Genomic DNA, 17,847 nt, shown 5'->3' on the forward strand with positions numbered 1-17,847 from the left:
GCTAGGCAGAAGGGACCTATGCACAGGGGATAAACTTAAAAGCAGATGGCTCACAGACATGATCCAAGTGAGAGATGACTGGTTGGATGAGGTGATGGCTGGGGAGGAGATATGAGTGGTCAAATTTTGGATGTAACACAGTAGTTGAATTTCTAACATAGGATGTTGTAAAAATAAGCAAATAAGGCAGCCCCACTGGCTGGCCAGCAGGCAAGGCTCCTAAGAGTAGGCCTTTCCATCACCACCTCCATCAGACCCTGTAATCTACAAGTGTCACTCTGCCCCCCAAAAGCCTTCCATCCCCAATGACCTCAGTGGCTCACTGAGACAGAGACACCACCAGCACCAATTGGACCAAGAGGTGAGTGACTGTTCTCACAGCTAGACATCCCAGTTTCTAGGCCCTAGGCACCAAGGCACACTCTGTGCCCACCCATCCCCACCTATAAGAGCCCCACTAGCCAGCTACCAGGCAAAGCTCCTGCAGGAAGGCCTTTCTACCACACCCCCATCAGACCCTGTAATCTACAAAGTCCTACTATACCCCCAAAACCCACCCAACCCCCTCGACCTCAGTTACTCCCTGGGTCAGCACCATTTCGACAAAGAGATGCTCCCTGAAACACAGACATCACCTACACCAATTGCACAGAGTGGCCCTGGGTGGCACTGAGACCTCTTGTACCAATTGGACACAGAACTGCCTGCACCAACTGGAGGAAGAGATGGGTAGACACCAGTGCAAGAATATACTCAAAAACATTAAAGAGCATTATGGCACCACCAGAACCTAGAAGTTCTATAATAGCAAGAACTGAACAACCCACTGTAGAAGAAGACTACCTTTAAAATAACTTTATGAAGATGATAGAGGTCTTTTAAAGAAAGTTGAAAAAGTCCCTTAAAAAACTGAGAAAAAGAAAAAATTGGAAGAAATTAATAAATTCCTTAAAGAAAGTCCCAAAAAGCAATCAAACAGGTGACAGAAACAGTTAAAGACTTGAAAATTGAAATCGAGGCAATAAAGAAAACAGAAACCAAGGGAATTCTGGAAATGGAAAATCTGGGTAAACAAACAGAAACTCCATATGCAGTCACAACCAACAGAAGGAAAGAGGTGGAACAGAGAATTTCTGGCATTGAAAATACAATCGAGGAATTGGATTCATTGGTCAAAGAAAATATTAAAGCCAACAAAAGGATAACAAAAAATGTCCAGTAAATCTGAGATACTATGAACAGACCAAACCTAAGAATAATAGGAATAGAGGAAGGAGAATACCAACTCAAAGGCACAGAAAATATATTCAACAAAATCATAGAAGAAAACTTTCCCAATCTAAAGAAGAAATTGCCTATGAAGATACAAGAGGTGTACAGAACACCAAATATACTGAACCAAAAATAAAAAAGTCTGCTTGCCAAATAATAATCAAACCACTAAACATAGAGAGAGAATAAAGAAAGGATATTAAGAGCTGTGAAGAAAAAGGTCAAGTAACATTTATAGGCAAACCCATAAGAATAACACCCAACTTCTCATTGGAGACCCTGAGGGCCCTGGACAGACATTATGCAACACTAAAAGATCACAGAATCCTGCCCAGATTACTATACCCAGCAAAACTTTCAATCACCATAGACTGGGTGCACAAGATATTCCATGAAAAAAAAAGCAGACTTAAAGAATACCTATTCACAAATCCAGCCCTACAGAAAGTACTAGAAAGAAAACTCCAACCCAAGGAAGTTAGATGCACCCATGAAAACATAGGCAATAATCCCACAGCAGCAAATCCCAAAGAAGGGAAACACACACATTACTACCAAAAAGATAAAAGGAATTACCAAGCACTGGTCATTAACATCCCTTAATATCAATGAACTCAATTCACCTATAAGTAGACACAGGCTAACAGAATGGATATGAAGATAGGATCCATCCTTTTGCTACATACAAGCAACACACCCCAACTTCAAAGACAGACACTTCCACAGAGTACAAGGTTGGGAAAGACTTTTCAATCAAATGGACTTAAGAAGGAAGCTGGAGTAGCTATCCTAATATCTAACAAAATAGAGATCAATCTAAAATTAATCAAAAGAGATAGAGAAGGACATTTCACATACATCATGAAAAATCCACCAAGAAGAAATCTCAATTCTGCCCCAAATACAAGGGCATCCACATATGTATAAGAAACATTACTAACACTTTAATCGAACATTAAACCCCACATACTAATAGTGGGAGACTTCAACACCCAACTCTCACCAATGGTCAGGTCTGCCAGACAGAAACTTCACAGACAAATAAGGGAACTAACAGATGTTATGATTCAATTGGGCTTAATAGACATCTATACAACAATCCACCTAAGCACAAAAGAATATACCTTCTCAGCACCTCATAGAACATTCTCTAAAATACTTGGTCACAAAGCAAATCTCTACAGAAACAAACAAAAAAAAATGGAATAACCTCCTATATCTTATAGGATCACCATGGCTTAAAGTTAGAATTCAACAACAACACAAATTACAGAAAGCCTACAAACTCATGGAAACTGAAAAATGCTCAATTGAATCACCAGTGGGTCAAGGAAGAAATAAAGAAAGAAATTAAAGACTTCCTACAATTCCATTGTGAAAGTGAATGTATAACACACCCAAACTTATGGGACACTATGAAAACAGTGCAAAGAGTTCATAGCACTAAATGTCTACATAAAGAAGTTGGAGAAATCTCACATTAGTGACTTAACAGAACACCTGAAAACTCTAGGACAAAAAGAAGTAAATTCAACCAGGAGAAATAAATGCCAGGAAATAATTAAATTGAGGGCTAAAATCAATAAAATAAAAACAAAGAGAACAATACAAAAAATCAATGAAACAAAAAGTTGGTTTTTCAAGAAAATCAACAAGATAAAAAACTCTTATCCAAACTAACCAAAAGACAGAGAGAGAATATCCAAATCAACAAAATCAGAAACAAAAAGGAGGACATAACCACAGACACTGAAGAAATCCAGACAATCATCAGGTCAGGAAAATCTAAAAGAAATGGACAATTTTCTGGGTAGGTATGGCTTATCAAAATTAAATCAAGACCAGATAAACAATTTAAATAAACCTATAACCCCTAAACATCTCCCATCCAAAAAAAGCCCAGGGCCAGATGATTTCAGCACAGAATTCTACCAGATTTTCAAAGAAGAGCTAATACCAATACTCCTCAAATTGTTCCATAAGATAGAAACAAAAGGAACATTACCAAACTCCTTTTATGAGACTACAGTTACCCTGATATGCAAACCACACAAAGGTGTAACAAAGAAAGAGAATTACAGACCAATCTCCCTCATAAACATTGATGCAAAAATACTCAATAAAATACTGGTAGATGGAATCTAAAAACACATCAAAAGAAATCGTCCACCACGATCAAGTAGGCTCCATCCCAGAGATTCAGGGATGGTTTAACATATGAAAGTCTGTCAGTGTAATCCACCATATAAACAAACTGAAAGAAAAAAAAAAAACACATGCTCTTCTTATTAGCTGCTAAAAAAAAAAAGCCTTTGGCAGAATTCAATACCCCTTCATCATAAAGATTCTGTAGAGATCTGGAATATAAGGAACATACATAAATGTAATAAAGGTAATATACATCAAGCTGACAGTCAACATCAAATTAAATGGCAAGAAACTCAAAGCAATTCCACTAAAATCAGGTTTTCCACTCTCTCCATATTTATTCAATATAGTACACAAAGTTCTAGCTAGAGCAATAAGACAACAAAAGGAGAACAAGAGAATACAGATTTTATTTTATTTTATGTACGTATATATGTATGTATTTATTTATTTTTGGTTTTTTGAGAGAAGGTTTCTCCTTGTAGCTTTGAAGCCTGTCCTAGAACTCACTCTGTAGACCAGGCTGGCCTTGAACTCACAGAGATCCACCTGTCTCTGCCTCCCGAGTGCTGGGATTAAAGGCATGCACCAAAACTGCCCAGTGGGAATCTAAATTTTAAAGAAAGAAGTCAAACTTTTGCTATTTGCAGTTTTTATAATAATAAACATAAGTGACCCCAAAAATTCTAACAGGGAACTCCTATAGCTGATAAACTCCTTCAGTAAGGTGGCAGGATACAAGATTAATTCAAATATATCAGTAGCCCTTCTACATAGAAATGATAAAAGGGCCAAGAAAGAAATAAGAGAAACATCATCCTTTATAATAGCCACAAATATTATAAAATACCTTGGAGTAACTCTAACCACACAGGTGAAAGATCTGTATGACAAGAACTTTAAGTCTTTGAAAAAAGAAAGTGAGAAAGATATCAGAAAATGGAAAGATCTTTCATACTCATCAATGGGTAGGATCAACATAATAAAAATGGCAATCTTACCAAAAGCAATCTATAGATTCAATGCAATCCTCATCAAAATTCCAACACAAGTCTTCACAGACCTCAAAATAACAATACTCAACTTCATATGGAAAAGCAAAAGACCCAGGATAGCTAAAACAATCCTGTGCAATAAAGAAACTTCTTTAGGCATCACCATCTCTGATTTCAAATTCTATTATAGATCTATAGTAATAAAAACAGTTTAGTATTGTCATAAAAACAGGCACATGGACCAATAGAATCGAACTAAAGACCCTGACATTAATCCACACACCTATGAACACCTGATCTTTGACAAAGAAGCCAAAACTGTACAATGGAAAAAAGAAAGCATCTTCAACAAATGGTGCTGACATAACTGGATGTCAACATGTAAAAGACTGCAAATAGATCCCTATCTATTGCTATGAATAAAACTCAAGTTCAAGTAGATCAAAGACCTCAACATAAACCCAATTACACTGACCCTGATAGAAGAAAATGTGGGAAGTAGCCTTTGAACTCATTGGAACAGGATACCATTTCCTAAATATAACACCAGTAGTACAGACACTAAGAGCAACAATTAATAAATGGGACCTCCTGAAACTGAAAAGCATCTCTAGGGCAAAGGAGATGGTAAATAAGAGAAAAGGGCAGCCTAAAGAATGGAAAAAGATCTTCATCAAACCCACATCTGACAAAGTGCTGATCTTTAAAATATATAAAGAACTCATAACACTAGACATCAAAAGACTAAATAATCCAATTTAAAAATGGGGTACAAATCTAAACAGAGAGTTCTCAACAGAAGAATCTCAAATGGCCAAAAAACATTTAAGGAATTGCTCAACAGGCTTAGTCATCAGGGAAATGAGAATCAAACGGACTCTGAGATAACATCTTAGTCCTGTCAGAATGGCTAAAATAAAAATAAAAACAAAAACAAAATACAAAAAAAAAAAAAAAAACCACTGAGGAAAGCTTATGTAGGAAAGGATGTGAAGTAAGTAGAACACTCCTCCACTGCTTGTGGCAGTGCAAACTTGTACAGCCATTTTGGAAAACAGTATGGCAACTTCTCAGAAAATTGAGAATCAATCTACCTCAAGACCCAATGATAGCACTCTTGGGCATATACTCAAGGGATGCTCTTTCATCCCATAAGGACACTTGCTCAACTATGTTCATGGCAGCATTATTTGTAACCACCAGAACCTGACAACAACCTAGATGCCCCTTAAGGATAAAGAAAATGTGGTACATACACACAATGAAGTATTACTCAGCTGTAAAAAACAATGACATCATGAAATGTGCAGGCAAATGGATGGAACTAGAAAAATATTACCCCGAGTAAGGTAACCCAGATTCAGAAAGAGAAACATGGTTTGTACTCACTCATAAGTGGATACCAGATATAAAACAAAGGATAACCAGACTACAACCAACAGCTTCAGAGAAGCTAGGTAACAAAGAGGACCCTAAGAGGGATGCATGGATCTCCCTGGGAGGAGGAAATACATGAGATCTCCTGGGGTCAGGGAATCAGTATAGGGGAGAGAATGGTAGATAAGAATATGAGAGAGAGGGATGGTCAAGCTGGGAGAGGGATGGAGTGGGAGAACAATGAAAGAGATATCTTGATAGAGGGAGCCATTATGGGATAAGAGAGAAACCTGGTGCTAGGGCAATTCCCAGGAATCCACAAGGATGACCCCAGCTAAGACTATTAGCAATAGTGGAGTGGGTACCTGAACTGACCTACCCTGGTAATCAGATTGTGAATACCCCAACTGTCATCATAGAGCCTTCATCCAGTAACTGCTGTAAGCAGATGCAAAGATTCACAGCCAAGTACCAGGCTGAGCTCAAGAAGCCCAGTTGAAGAGAGAGGGAGGAGGGATTATATGAGTAAGGGGGGTTCACGATCATGATGGGGAAATCTACAGAGACAACTGAACCAAGCTCTTCAGAACTCACAGACTCTAGACTGACAGCTGTGGAGCCTACATGGGACCAAACTAGGCCCTCTTCAAGTGGGCGGCAGTGGTATAGCTTTTTCTGTTTGAGATGTCCCTGGCAGTGGGATCAGGATCTATCCCTGGTGCATGAGATAGCTTTTTGGAGCCCATTCACTATGGTAGGATACCTTGCTCAGCCTTGACGCATGGGGAAGGGACTTGGTCCTGCCTCAACTGAATGTACCAGGCTTTGTTGACCTCCCATGGGAGGCCTTACCTTTTTGGAGGAGGGGATGGGAGGTGGGTCAAGGGAAAGATAAGAGGGAGCATGAGGAGATATGGGAGAGGGAACTGTGGATGGTATGTAAAATGAAAAAGATATTAAATAAAAAAGTAAATTATTCTATGTACACTCTCTGAGCAATGTCTTGTTAGTCACAGTTCTTGTAGACACTCAGTGTCACTGCTATTCATGTGCTATGAAACATTTCTATCATGAAGCCACCATCAGATTGCACATTCCTCCTCCTTCCTCTTTTCCCTCTACTCCCTTTCTGTCTTTCCTTCATGTATCTATGGATCCATTCAAGACCAGGACATTGTAGTGGTTAATCAAATCTGATCTGGAGCCAATTGGATTATACTTTAAATGCTGCCTATGTCATTAAATGAGTATGTTACCTTGAGTAAGACTGAGATCCACAGCTTCTTAGAGCTTTAGACCTTTTATTCCTAAAATGAGCAAAACAATATCTATTCTGTGGGTTGATTTGAAGGTTCAAATAATTGTAAAATCCTTTATCAAGGATCTGTGTAATAGTGTATCAGGTAAAGATACTTACTGCCAAACCTCATAATCCAGGACCTAACATGATGTAAGGAAGGCACACACACATACACACACATACACACACTAAATACATACATACATACATACATACATACATACATACATACATACATAAATTCCTTACTCTAGTGCTTGAATTTACATCTTATTTATAAAACCTAGTTGCCTTATCTAATATGTCATCGAATCTCTAGCGTCACTAGTAAGCACATAGTATATATAGATAGTGTAAAATACAGTTCTGTAGCACCAGATCTCCTATAGCTCATGATATAAAGGGGATCAGGAGTGAATCGGCAGGGAGCAAGAACAGGTAAATGATAGAAAACCTCAGCAGAGAAAAACATAGCATTACTGCCAAGGGAATAACTCAGTCACTAATTCAAATAAGGCTTTCTGGAGGAAGTGGTGTTTAAACTTAACCTGTCACTTATCAGAAGTCATCTAGGAAAAATTCACAGTTTTGGAAGTTAAATAGGTTTCCCAATAACTTTTAGGCAAAATAATAACAGAAACAAAATTCTGGAGGCAAGATTCCATCAAAACGGGGAGCTTTACAGAGTTGCAGAGAATCCCTAAGACAAGAAGGTAATTCAACCCATGAGATTAAGGAAATATTTGAAGCCAAATTGCCTCTTTCACAGTTATTCCATATGGCCCCAGAAGGAACTCATGATTACAGCACCTATCTTTACTAATGTCCCCATAATCATATCAACTAGGAGGAAAGAAACAAACTCACCACTTGCTGCTCTACACCATATACTGCCTCTCCTTCTGCATCCTACCATTCCTTTCCTTAACAGCATAAGTAGATCTTGGACTCTTACAGCTTTTCTGGGTCTTCCCTCTACGTGATGGTTAATTTTAATTGTTGACACAATCTAAAGTCTCCTGGGTAAGAAATCTCAATGAGGGACTATCTAAATTAAATTAGCAAGAGGGTATGTCTGCAGGGGCTATCTTGATTCTGGTTATTGAGATGGGAAGAACTACTCACTATGGGTAGAACCATTCCCTAGGCAGAAGATGCTAGCTTGTATGAAAGTAAGTGGGGCACTAATATGCGTATACCCGGTTCTTTCTCCTTCTTCATGATAGATGAAACATGACCAGTTGTCTTGTGCTCCTGTATCTGTGACTTCCCTGCAACAACGGACTATTACCTGAAACTGTGAGCTATATCGAACCCTTTCTTCCCTACATTGCTTTTGTCATGGTATTTCATCACAGCAATAGCACAAGAAACTGAGATACCTGACACAAATATATCCCCTCCATAAGTATCCTTGTCTGTTACTTCCCATGCTTTTCTAGCATTCTTTATACCATTGACGTTTCTGACCTCACCTGGCCACATGACTGCAGCAGCCGTTCAACTCCTCTCCCTTCCTCTTCTGTTCCATGTACAGTTGATCAGAAGACCATTGCTGCCAGACTCATTATTTAAAATTTTATTTTTGTTATTTGCTTCTTGGAATATATGTCTGTTATTTTAGTCCAAACTGATCTCAAACACTTCCTGCCTCCACCTTCTCGTCCTGAGTACTGAGATTACAGTGGTGTGCTTCTACATAAATCTCTGATTGCCAACGATCAAATCGTGCTTAAGTCAGATTTTGCCAGCCTTCCCTGAGGCTAGCTGCAGCTACTCTCTTCTGCACCGCAGTACAGAACTAGCTGTAGACAAAAAAAAAAAAAAAAAAAAAAAAAAAATGAACAAATGACTGTGGCTGTGCTCTAAAAGTACTGTTGAAAACACAGAGAAGCCAGACATCAAATCTGGGATTTTTTTAAATTGTTGTTGTTTGTTTTTGCTCTCTCTCTCCCCCCGCCTCTTGTCTCTTTCATCTCTCTCTCTCTCTCTCTCTCTCTCTCTCTCTCTCTCTCTCTCTCTCTCTCTCTCTCGGTGTGTGTGTGTGTGTGTGTGTGTGTGTGTGTGTGTGTGTGTGTGTTTTACAGGGTCTGGGGTTTATATAGTCATACAAAGGCATGTCATCATGTTGGCAGAACAAGTATTTTGCTCAGTGACTCATCTAGTATTAGCTGTGTAGTCCAGGATTGACTTGAACACAGGGTATTCTACTACCCCAGCCTCTCAAGTGCTGAGATTATAGGCATGAATCAACAAGCCTAAGTTGGTTCTGTTTTAATGGAAACCTCTTAGCATTACTCTAGAACTGTTCCCCATGTCTTCTGGAGTGCTGATCATGGCCAACAATGAAACATCTTCTGTATCTCTTTTCACTTACAGCTTAATAATACTTCCTCTGGATATGACTGCCTCCTTGGTGTACATTCCATATTCGTCCTTCACTAATTTTTCTCTGTCTTCTATACATGCCCGATTTTGGCATATCTTTTGTTAAAGTTGGCTGATGTCTCAGGTCTGTCTCTAAAACCAGTTCCATCACACCATTGTCTATGTCACAGCAGAGCCTATCTCCAGAGTGAGAAAGAAGCTCTTGGACACTGCTATTTCTCCAGGTAGAACTCATTATGGAAGAGACTTGTCACTGTGACTGAGAAACCACAACCTTCATTTTGGCCCTCACCACTTCAGTTGTTGAGAAGCTGGAAACCTCATCCTCTTGACTCTGGATATGTACTGCAATTACTCTGGTCATAAAGTACAGCTAAAGCAAGTCTATCAGTTTCCAACCTCAGACACACAAGATTTGCATCTTCTAATTTCAGCATACCAGTCAGCTCTCTCAGAGCCCTAGCATATAAAAAGTCGAACTGTTTTAAGTCCATCTGTCTCCAGGAACTTAAGATGTTAAATGTTGGTGGATAAGTCAAAAAACATCATCCAGTATTCCATGCTCAACAAAGTACCAGCTATATTAATAAAGTCACTTTATCTCACCTTGACTCACTTACCTGCCAAATATATCTGAATGACTTCCATCAGCCACTGAAGAATCATCATCTTTTGAGATCCTGCCCATTTTCTTTAGGTGAATAATCACAAGATAAAATTGTTGTTTCAAAAAGCTACAATCCTTGGGACTACTTCTTAACATGATGATAAATGAGTGGAACACATGGATCTTGATGAGTCAGACTGTTCACCTTAATTCTTTCCTTAGCCAGGGTGGGGTTCAATTCATATTTGTATCAGTTACTTTTCTCCATGCAACCAAATACCTGACAAAAGCAACTTCAGAAAGGAAGGATTTATTTGAGATCACAATTTAAGAATGCCATCCATCATGGCAGGGAAGCTATGGCAGAAGGCTGAAATAGCTGGTTACAGTGTGTCCATATTAAGGAAACAGAGAGCAGTGAGTGTTTGTGCCTAGCCAACTTGTTCTTTTATATTCAGTCTGAGCCCCTAAACTATGGAATAGCATTCTTTATAGTTAGGGTGGGTCTTCTCTCCTCTGTTAGGTGAGGGTAGGAATTTCCTCACAGATGTGCCTAGAGGGATACCTATGTGTTGCTTGGTCCTGCCTAGTTGGCAATCCAAATCACAGCATCTCTTTTGATGTTACTCTCCCTTTTACACTCATATTAATACTTTTGTAAACTCTTCTCTTATTTCCCACTAAGCTCCATAATTAGTATTACTGATTCTATGTAACATCACAACCCTGTGAAGCCTTTTTAGATTTATTGAGGTGACAATTCACCGATTCTTTGAAGGTCTCCAGACACATGGTTCATTGTCATTGTGGGTGGCTTGTCTTGAGACCTGCTTGTTGATTCATCTACCTTTTCGAGTAGACTGTGAGTTCTCAGAGTCAGAAACCATGCTTTACTCCTCCATGCTTGTCTGACCTTGGTGTGTTTCCTGACAATTAATAGTTACTTAAAAACTCATTATTGAATGAGTAAATGTGACTGGTGGGATTTGTACCTTGATAATTGACACATTAGATTAAAATTATCAAAAGGAATCTAGTCATTAATTGACAAATCTAATCCAAACTTTCTCATTTCTCACCTTAAGAAATGTTAAGTTCAGGAAATTTTCCACACGCAACATAGATCAGGAGAGGAAATCAGACTCAGGTCTGCTGTGCTAGCAAGTGATTCCTAACTCCCAGAACTGTAAGACAGCAAAGGTTTACTTCTCACCTGTGGCCCATGACCCGTGAACTGTGACCTGTGACCAGTGGCCATCCATAACACATTTGGCAGCTTCCCTGGGGGCCTTCCTGCAGGTGATTCAGGTTTTCAGACCTCTGTCCTACATCCCTCCCAATGCTGAAGCACTTTCCTTCTTGGCAAGAGGAGGAAGGGAGTGTGGAGAATGTGCACCACACCGAATTCCTGGTACAGAGAGATTTATCATTTCGCACATTCCAGTGGGCAAGCACTTAATTGCATGGCTTCTACCCAGAAGCAAAATAGACTGAAAAACTTAGTCTTTCTGTGTGTCCAAAGTGTTTAACTTCCTGTAGAGAAGAGCTGATCACAGGGCTGTTTTTGTAAGATAAAAAGATTTTATGTTTTATTTGGATAGTGTGTCTATCCTGCACTCTCAGACTGCTTGCTAAATATATGTGAAAATTCAATGCATGACAACAATGGTTTACTTTTTGCATGGAACATTCATGTGAGTTTCAATGGTTCAGAGTCTGTGGCAATATGATGCTGGAGTCCAAATCCTAGTTTTGTTGGGTTCTATTCAGGTTAAGACAAGCAGCAGAACTGTTCTCTATCCTCTATCTCCACATCTGGAAACCACAGATAAGGATGATGACATTACCTCATAGTATTTGTGGGCAGATAATACATGAACAAGACCTCCGTACCCTCTAAATAACGATAAAGACTCCAATAAATATCATGGATTAATTCCTGATACAGGGTTTGCTACATCTATTATTTTTGGAATAGAGCACAAGCAAATGAGTCTGGGAGTTTGGAGATGGAGGGACCAGATGATTAAGGTGAAAGAAATCTGGTTTTTTGTTCTACCAATTTGTCTCAGGTCTGAAAAGAAACTATCAATGAGAAGCCTTTACTTTCTAGCTTCTGATGGTACAGACGAGTTTCCTTTCAAGGCCTTTACTATTTCAAGTGAAGAATTTTTGTGGCACCAGAGAGCCGATCAGATGGGTGAAAGTTCCATTTACACTTTTTCACAAGTAAAGAGTAGATGTGTTCAGTGAGAGTGCTAAGAAGACTAGGTTTTACTAAAACTTTTGAGTGATTGGTGCATCAAGGAAAAGGTGGACTTCTTCTGTATCTTGTTTTCCCAAGAGCAGACTCTACTATGATGCTCATGTGTTAGTGAAACACAGAGTCACAAGAAGTGTGGTATACAAAGAGAGGAGGTCAAGGAAGGCTATTTAACCAAGTACAATATTCCAGTCCCAGAAAGGTGACCTTGGCTCAATTCCACAAGGCAGTCTTGGCCAGAATGGAAGTCATACTTGGTTTCTGCATCAGGGTACGTGTTCTGGAGTAATTATATTTTGCCATTTCCCATCAGCTAATCACTGGAGAGAGGATGGTTTGCACTCCCATGGACAGTGTTTCATTGTACTATTGTCATGCAGGCACTTGGTAAGAGGTCCTGAGGGATCCCTCTAATTGATGTTGTTGGAACAAAGACATGCTGGAAGTTGAGACACATGAAAATAATAAAGGATGCTGTAGAAACATCAGTAGAAAATAGGAAATGCCAGCTTTACTCTGCCTATACTGGCATCTCATTTCTGGAAAGAGTGAAGCCAACCCTGGCTAGTGATGAGGTGGATTTCTCAACACCTGCTTTGACTCCCAGAGTCAATCAGCAGATTCATTCTTCAGAATGATGCATAGACATTGAATATTTATATTAAAATTTGTCTTACAAGCTCATAAAAAGAAAGTGATGAATATATAAATCAGAGAAGAGGTTAAAACATCTGTGATTATAAACAACATGAGTTTACACATGGAAAAAAACTAATGATGTACTCAGAAACATGTTAGAACTAAAAATGACTTCAATAAGATTACAGTGTATACAGTTGAGATACAAAAATAATTTCCTTTACATTTTTAAGTTGCATTTATTTATTTGTATGTATATGTGTGCGTATTGGTGTGGCTGTGCTATGGGTACATGTGGAAGGTAGAGGGCAACTTGCAGGTATCTAGGGTCTTTCCTTCTGCCAAGTGGACCTCAGGATTGAACTCAGTTTGTCTGACTTGTCATTAAGTGATTTTTATCTGCTGAGCCATCTCTCTGTCTCACCAACTTTGTATTTCAATGTTATCAACATTCTTGAGAAATAAGCTAATAAAGTAACCATTCACAATGGTTACCTGAAGCTGTGACACCTTAGGATGAAATTTACCAGGGAAGGGATTGGTTCTTTTCTGAAAGTTACAAAACAATGATAAAAGAAATTGAGAAGGGCACAGATAATAGAATATCTATTACTTACAGATTAAAAGTCCTGAACTTAAAAGTCTATATTATACAAGGTGGTCAATACCATTTGTGCTATTCATATCAAAACATTCATCATGTTCTCTCCAGAAATGGAAAAAAAAAAACCACTTCCAAAATTTATATGGAACCATGAAAGATCCCAAATAGCCAAAGCACTCCTAAACAAAACACCAAAACTGTGGAAATTACATCACCTAACCTTAGGACATATGACAACATAACAGAGCCCCTAAAGCATGTCATTGGCTTAAAACTAGTACATGCATCAATGGAACAAGACGGAAAACTCAGAGAGAGACAAACCCACATGTTTAAAACAAGTGTATTGTAGACAAAATCAGCAAGAGCCACAATGGACAAAGGGAGTTCTTTTCTTTAAAAATGGTGTTTTATGTACACAGGTATCCATGTACAGTAAAAACTAAGTCTCTATCAGCAAATACATGCAAAAATAAATAGATAAACAAATTAATTTAAAATGGACCAAAGACCCAAAGCTAAGAAAACTGTGAGGTTACTCAAAGAAAATAAAAGAGAAATGTGTTTAGACATTGTTGTTGACTTTTGGGGGGGGATGAACTCCCTCAAAATACATACAACAAATATATATTTAAATTTGTATATATGTCAGTTATATATATATGTATATATATACATATATATATATATATATATATGTATATGTATTCATATGTATGTAACAAAATACCCCATAAATATATAAAACTACCAGGTGTCAATCACATTTGAAGTACACAAACAGTAAATAAAGCATTACAGTTATTGAAAATATCTCCTAAAACTAACCCCGAGCCACAGCTGAGTTATATTCACTGGATCTTCTCTGTGGGAATCAGCAGCTCTTGCTACAAACAGATTTAATTTCTTATCCTTTCTCTTTGCCATTTTGTTTGCATAACCTGAACAATAATTCAATCCCTTATCCTTTAGTGACTTCATCAACAAAGCCAATGACGTTTCCCCATGGGGTCTGATATACAGCAGTGTCCACAGAAACACTGCCTAAACGCTGATACTCTTATTCCATAGGAGCAGAATTTAAGGCAGAGAGATAAACGTGTCTGTCAAGTTGCTTGGAAAGGCTAGAGATCATCTCTGCTCTACAGATTCTTCCTCTAGTACATTGGTTCTCAACCTTCCCACTGCTTCGACCCTTTAATACAGTTCCTCATGCTGTGGTGACACCCAACCATAATATTATTGTGTTGTTACTTCATGACTGTAATTTTCTAATGTTATGAATAGTAATATAAATATCTGTGTTTTCTGATGGTCTCAAGTGACCCCTGTGAAAGGATCGTTTGACCCTAAGGGGTGGTGACACACAGGCTGAGAACCACTGCTCTAGCACACTGTCTCACCCACTATTCCTATAGAAGGTAATGCTGACTGGTACAGGCTGTAATCTCAGCACACTGGATATGGAGGCAGCTAAAAGTCCTATCACTGGTTTGTTGCTGTCATCCAGCATCTTGTTTTCTAGCAATTGGGCCTTACGAAATCTTCCATTCTCTATGCCTCATTTCTCTCTGCAGCAAATCATGAGCAGTGGGATATCTGGCCACAGAGTCTCTGCCAGCCTCGACTGCCTGTGGTTCCCAGAGACAGGCAGGAGAAACACATTCCAAGCTCCGAAACCTTAACTGCAATGTGTGTGAATGGTACAACAGGCATCTGCCCCCGTGTTAGCCATCAGACAGTTGGGCTGCTGGTTGGACTTCCTTCTCTGTTGTTTCTGGTTGGAAATAGAGTTCATTTGTTTCTTTTGAAGGCTGCTTTCAATCACGAGACCTGGGTTTTGGTAATGATTAACTTAGTTGTAATTCTAGCGAAGGTTAGAGATACTGAGCCTGTGAGGGAGGAAAAGCTGCCAGACATAAGTGGACTACCACGCAGCGAACTGCTCTTCCCGGGAGCCCCGGAAGGTTACAATGCTACCGTTGAATAGCTCTTTGAAATACTTCACTAAATTACTCTGTTGGGTACCCCTTATTAAGCAATCTGCTTCTGAAAGTTCTTTATTTCGCAGACAGGCCAAGTCTCACCATTTCATTATGCTGGGGGCTTGGTGCTGTCTCTTTTGAGAGATTTGTCTGCCTGGCGAGTGGCCTGTTTTACCTTCCTTGTTGGGCCTTGATAAGTGCCCCCGAACAAGGGGGAAACAATTTGTACAACTCTTCCAGTCAATCGGAGGCTGAACTGTGGGACTGAACAGAGTGCTGTTCTATCCCACAGTGCCAATTTGCCCTTATCAAGTGCAACAGAGAAAATGTGGCGGTGGTGTGTCACCGTGAGACTAGGAAAGCACTCTGACGAAATGAGAGAACAGTTATTGGACTCGCGTTATCAACCGAGAGCTAGCTCTGTGGTAATTTTCATACTGTGTGAGGACTGCCTTGCCATATGGCTAGGCATTGATCATTTTACTGTTATGTTAATTTAATATGTAGTGTGAATGTTTGCTTGTTTTGTTAATAAAATTTTCATCTTGGTGTTCTGAATCTATCAGGAAATGTGTGAGCATTGACAGATTTTTTAATAAAAAATCATTAACATTTGTAGAATAGGGGTCTATTGCATGAATCCAGTGTATCAGAACTTTCAAAGAAACTTGAGGAATCTCAAAGGGGCATTATCTCATCCCATCAGCAGAGGGAATCACTGAGGCTAAGTGTTTCCTAACTTGGTGGTTCCCAAGGGCAAAGCAGTAAGGTTAATGGCCTGTGGGTCGTCCTCAGTTTCTCTGCCATGCTACAGGGGATCATCAGATGTAATCATAAGCAAAAGTCCTGCCCACCCCATGGTCTGAGTCCAGAAACAAGTGAATGTATGAGAAAGTGACCAATGTAATGTAAAGGAGTCCCGTGAGGGCTAAGTCACATCCTGAGTTGTTTGTTTGTTTGTTTGTTTGTTTGTTTGTTGTTATTACATTATGTTTCCCAGACTTTGCAGGATTCTGTGCAAGCATCACAGAGTTCCCTGCAGGAGATGGGGTACAGAATTTGGGATTTTTAGCCCTGGTCCTGATAAAGCAGTTCAACAGACACCTGCCTTCAAACACTGGGTTTTACGGGACAGCATTCTCTTTGGCAAGTAAGCCCTAGAAGGACATAATGTTTAAAGCACACAGTCACATTCAATCCATTCTTTTTCGAACGTATAAACCCCCAAACCTACAGAAGTCATAAGGACTGTACAAGAGGGAAAACAATCTTTTTTCTTGTGGGCACATCCCATCTTGTCACTCTGAGTTCCATTGGCAGGGTTAATCTATCAACACATTTGCCTCATCTATAGGTGTTCTTATGTTTTAGATGCACTTGCATCCATGCCCCAGGTGGTTTTGGAAGTTGAGGGTGTACAATGAGTGAAAATATTTAATTTTCTACAAAACAAAAAAATCTTGTACTTTGGGGGTAGATGAGAGGAGTAATATCTAAGGATTGGTAAATTTTACAGAGACATTCTTTAATATTTAAGTCTTTGTTTTGAAGATGAATCTCCCAACTTCCTGTTCATTCCCACTGTCTCTGTGTTAATTGATACAGTCTTGACTATAGCAGACTCATTTTGTACCATTGCAACAAATAGTGTAAATCTGAGTGAGCAACTTCCCTGCATGAAACCTGCTTTGCACATGTCACTGTGGACACTAACCTATCAGCATGGTTTCCCTTTCTTCACACCTACTTTACTCTAGTTTGACCTCCTATAGCCCCTGGATGGACATGTTTTGACTGTAACATTTATATTTTCTTCTATAGATTTATACTTGTTTTGTATGTAGACTCCTTGGCATGAGAAATCCCCTTTGTCTGCAAGATGCTACACCTCTTCACCTGCAAAATGTGTGCTTCAAGACTTACCTTAAGAGTTGTCGAAAACAGGAGCGTTCTTGAAAAGCCCTATCCATCATGGATTAGATAATATTCTCTAAGAACACTTATCCAGCACTTGCTTTTGTGACCATATCTCCAAATAGTGAATTCTTTTTTTGGCAGGTAGGGGGGCAGCACTTGTTTTTATAGTTTTCTCTACCCCCACAGGGATCATTTGTATCTAAAGTGCTCAATAAATGCTGCTGAACTTAAATGTCTCTAGTTTGATTCCAGTTATTAGTTAAACCACCTTTGCTGAAAGTATTTTTTTAATTATATTTGTGTTTTAATTTTACATATCAGCCATGGGTCCCCTGTCCTCCCCCCCCCCCCC

The sequence above is a fragment of the Onychomys torridus genome, chromosome 10, assembly GCF_903995425.1.
Source record: "Onychomys torridus chromosome 10, mOncTor1.1, whole genome shotgun sequence".
NCBI lineage: Eukaryota > Metazoa > Chordata > Mammalia > Rodentia > Cricetidae > Onychomys > Onychomys torridus.